The following is a 5097-nucleotide window of genomic DNA, read 5'->3' on the forward strand; positions in this document are numbered from 1 at the left end:
ATTATTGAGAACACACGCACCAAAGGTATGACCTCCGTCTGGGTCCACACTAATACAGTCATAACCACTATGTCTCTCCGTCGGGTAATAAGTCTCCCCGCCACAATGTCATCCACCTATAGGATCATCTAACAGAAAAACATATATAATAGAGTGTGAGCTCCACCGAGCCCATGAATGAAATACATCACCATGCATGCACATGCAATCACAACCATATGAGTTCTATATGAGGTGCAGTTCATTTTATTTAATTAGCCACCTAACATCAAAACTAAGGCAGGTTAGTGCTACTACAATCTCCAATACATGTATCCCTAGTGCAGGCTTTTAACCCCTTCCCACGATACACCCATTGAGTTGTCGGAGAGGATCAGTCAGCTCCCGCATCAATCACCAAGGTCTGCTCGACCAGCCCTCTAGGATTAACCGGTGAGGCATCCATCCTTTTTATCACTTTTCTTTTCTCTGGCTTATAGCCCATAATTCACCTTTTTGGTGCAATAACATTTCTTTTTTTCTTTTTCTCATTCATATGGTCGCTCCCACAAGCATCTAATACCTTAACCCCTGTTGGCAAGGGTGCGTAGCATGGGTGATGAAACTCTAGCCCAATATGTCTATTTGGCATCGTATGAGTCGGGTGGTGTCAACCGCATCTCATTCTACGGGTTACCACAGTCCTCATTTCCAAGCCAACTACGACATCTAGTCTAACAAATCACATACAGCACACAATGCTCATTCATAGATCCCAGCAGTCAACACATTGTCGTTTCCAGATTTCAAGATTTGATGAAACAAGTATACAACATAATATCATTATGTTATAATTCATTTCAGCATATTAGTTATGTTACACCTACATACACGATGACATTTCACTCACCTTGGTTTGGTCCTACTGGTTCAGTTGTTGGTTCAGTTCTGGCCGGTGTCTGGCTATGCACCTCGAGCACGGGATCAAATCCTAATTTAGTAAATCAGAAATATGTTAATTAAATATTCAAAGCTGCTTTGGATAAGCTAGTATTGGTCTAGGCTCACTGGTCTGACTCGGTGTTCAGTCTGATGTCACTTGGAATTCTTTGGGTCTTGCACTGGCTTTCAGGTCCATGTCCCAGTGCATCATCCAGAGATGTGGATTAGGGTTTGATTTGGTTCATAACAGTATAGTCAGCTGTACATGGTCTTGATAGTCATACAAAACAGTACCCAGGTCAACAGTTCAGCTGGACCATCCCTGGTATGGTTACCAGGCCCGTGGAGCTCACTTGGGTACCCATGGTATGAATATTACCAAATAGATGTGAAGAGGGGTATTCTGGTCATTTACCACCTCCTCACACTGTGTATGGCCCACTGGTGAAGGCCCACACAGGTTGGACAGCATTACAGCCCAAATTCAATCTCTTGGCGATTCACTGCGTGATTGGGCCAATCGCCCAGTGCATCGCCCAGAGCCTGTTTGAGACGAAAACATGCCTGGTTTCTTAGATTTTGCTGCATGGGCAGCCATGGGGTGGATCTGAAATGCATGTAGGGTAGTTATGGACCCCATTTGGAGTGGAATCCAATGGTTCGCATGGTTCATAGCTTGGTTCCTCCATTGGAAGCCAGGAGCTGTCTAGACAGCTCAGAGAATAGCAGCCCAGGCTGTGTTCTAGCTCAGAGCCATGGTTTGGGCTGCATGCAAGGGAACTTTTACATGTACAATCATGGTAGGAAGCTGTTCATACCCAAATCTAAGCTAGGATCAACTTGCATTCAAGGATCCATGCCTAGACTGCCTGTTCTGAGTGCAACTAGGCAGTGCAGTCTGGCACAGAGACTGGTCTCAGTCTTAGCTAGTAAAACAGCACTAGAATCATGTTATATAGCTCAAATCTTGCATGCAGCAGGTTTGCATGTGAGATCTGAGGCATCCCAAGGTGGGTCCCCAGGTGTTCTAGGCTTTTCTTAGCCAGAAACACCACCTCAGAGCTGAGATCCATAGAGATATACAGAGAACAGCAGCATCAGGTAGTAAAGTTTATTACCTGAGGATGATCTGGGCTGCAGGAACAGAGGGCCGGCAGCAGTGCAGGTGATCCCCTTTCCTTTCCTCTTCTTCTTTCTTTCTCTCTTCTTTTCCTCTCTTTCTTTCCTTTCTTTCTTCTCCACGATTTGAACAGTGGCTGCATTCTATTTCTAGGTTGGGTCTTGCCTATTTATAGGCCAGCCATAATTAAGGCCTGTTTGGCTGCCAGCCCCCCACTTCTGGAATGCATTTTTAACCTTATTCTGGGCCATTCTGGCAGCTCAGGTGGGGTCCACATGCTACCAGGGGTAGGTAATGGTTCCTAAAATCCCCATCTACCCCTAGAGGATGTCCATGGTCTATATGGGTGGTCCCCACATGTCTGCAGTCCAAAATACACCATTCAGCCACTCTGGGTGATTCACTGGGTGATTGGACCAATTGCCCAGTGCATCACCTAGAGAATACAGCAGCGCTGTATAAGCTCTATGCTTGCACAGGTGCTTGGCCCAGGGCTTGGGCTTTGCACCAACACCCCACCCAGGGTTTAATACACATCTTTACAGGTGTGGGCCCCACATTCATGGATAGGAGAGAGAATACCTAGGGTTTATGCAGTACATTATGCTGTGTGCAGTGCAACTGTATAGGCTGCAATCCACCTTCTGGCAGGTATGTAGGGGGTCATTCTTAGAGGTTCAACTATTGGGGTGATGCTCCACAGTGTGTTTGGGTGACTGGTCAGAGGTCCCTGTCCTCCATACAAAATTTTCAGCCAGTTAGGGGCAGGCTTGACACCAGTCTCGCTGAAGGCTCCAGCCAACATGGTTTATGTCCTACCACAGATATACCAGTCAAGTTATGAAGTGGTGGACATCGTTGATGAGGAGTTTGAGGAAGAGGACGGTGGTCCTCTGATCATTGGCGTGGATCCCGAGAGCATGGTTGAAAGCCCAACTTCTTATAGTTTGTTGACCATCGTGTGACTGGCCCAGGATCAGTGGCCCGGGGGCAGCCGTCCACTCAGTCGAGCGTGAGTTTTGAGAAATCGAACAAGGAGATGACTCAACATTTGAAGCCTTTGTACATCAACGTCCAGATGAATGGCAAGTCTGTCTCGCTGGTTTCGATCGACAATGGAGCTACAGTCAACATGCTCCCTTCAAGAATGAAGAAGCGTATGGGCCATGACGAGGCCGAGCTGTTATCGGCGGATGTCTCAGTCACCAACTTTTTGGGAGGGGCATCAAAACCAAAAGGCATACTCCGCATTGATCTCAGGATTAGGGGGAAGGAGTCCTTGACCGCTTTCTTTGTCATGGATGCCAATGCTAATTACAATGCTTTGCTAGGGCGAGATTGGATCCACGCCAATAGCTGCATTCCATCATCTCTCCATCAGGTGTTGGTCTTCTAGAATGACAAAGGAAAGATCGAGTGGGTGAATGCCGATAGCAGGCCTTTTCTCATCAACGCGAACCACGCGGAGGCCAGACTCTATGGTGGGGAGATCACCGCCATCACGTTCATTGGCTAGGACAAGAATGGCAAACCTACGGCGATGGCAACGGCCTCGACAGTGGTCGAGGATGCTGAGTAGTGGAGCTATGCCCTTTCTGGGCTCTTTAGGCCATCCACGTTGATGGGCTTATACTGAGCAAAGTCAAGTCTGATGGATAGGAGGTCTAAGAAGGAAGGCGTAGTAGTAGATATAATAAAAAGGCTGAGCCTTTACAGTCTTGAACAACGTCTAGTTCTGGCTTAAGCTCACATGGTTGAGTGCTCTGTAGATGGAGAGGACCCAAGTAGAGGCTTGGAATTGACGCACCTCCGACCGGCGCCAGCCAAGATGGAGGAGACGTTGGCCGAAGTTCAGGATCTACTCGAGGAGATTGATCTAAGCTCTGGGGATATCAAGAGGCTGACGTTTGTTAGTGGCCTACTCGATCCAGAGTTTCAGGCATCAATTGTAAACCTTTTAATGGAATATAAGGACTATTTTGCTTGGGACTATTCTGAATTTCCTAGATTAGACCAGGGTTTTGTAGAGCATCGCTTACCTATCTTGGAAGGGTATAAATCGGTCAAGCAACTCCCTAGGCGCATGGCGCCTGAGGTAGTGGCGAAAATAAAGGACGAAATTGAAAGACTTCTTAAGGCTGGATTTATTTGGCCAACTCAATATGTCTAGTGGTTGGCAAATGTTGTACCCGTCCTTAAGAAGAATGGGAAGTTAATGGTCTGCATAGACTTCCGGGACTTAAATACAGCAACACCCAAGGATGAGTATCCGATGCCAATGGCGGATATGCTGGTCGATTTGGCTACCAAACATCAGATTTACTCATTTATGGATGGCCATTCGGGTTACAACCAAATATCTATTGCTGAGGAGGATGTGTCCAAACAGCCTTTAGATGTCCCGGGGCTCTTGGGACGTTCGAATGGGTTGTAATGCCTTTTGGCCTAAAGAACGCTGGGGCCACCTACCAAAGGGGGATGAACCTCATTTTCCATGACATGATTGGATAGTTCTTGGAGGTATATATTGAAGACGTGGTGATCAAATCTATGAACCAAGTAGAGCACCTCGAGCACCTCTGGAGATCCTTTGAGCGGATGAGGCGTCACGACCTCAAAATGAACCCCCTCAAGTGTGCTTTCGGGGTGTCAGCCGAGAACTTCCTTGGTTTCCTCATCCATCAGAAAGGCATTGATAAGACTAAGGCAATCATGCAAACACCGGCACCCAGAAACAAGAAGGAGCTCTAAAAATTCTTGGGACAAGTCAATTTCCATAGGAGGTTTATCTCCAACTCCGCTAGCTAGGTCAGGACGTTCTCCCCGTTGTTGAGACTGCGGTCAAACAATGAATTCCTCTGGGAGGATGAACATCAATAGGCTTTCGAGGAACTTAAACTATATCTGTCTGAGCCTCCTGTATTGATGCCACCACAGAGGGGGGTACCACTTAAGTTGTTCGTCTCAGCCTCAGCCGAGTCGATCTGCAGTCTACTCGCTCAAGATAGCGAGATTGGTTTTAAATAGGCCATCCATTATTTAAGTCGTGCCTTGAC

This window comes from Telopea speciosissima, chromosome 5 (assembly GCF_018873765.1).
Source record: "Telopea speciosissima isolate NSW1024214 ecotype Mountain lineage chromosome 5, Tspe_v1, whole genome shotgun sequence".
NCBI lineage: Eukaryota > Viridiplantae > Streptophyta > Magnoliopsida > Proteales > Proteaceae > Telopea > Telopea speciosissima.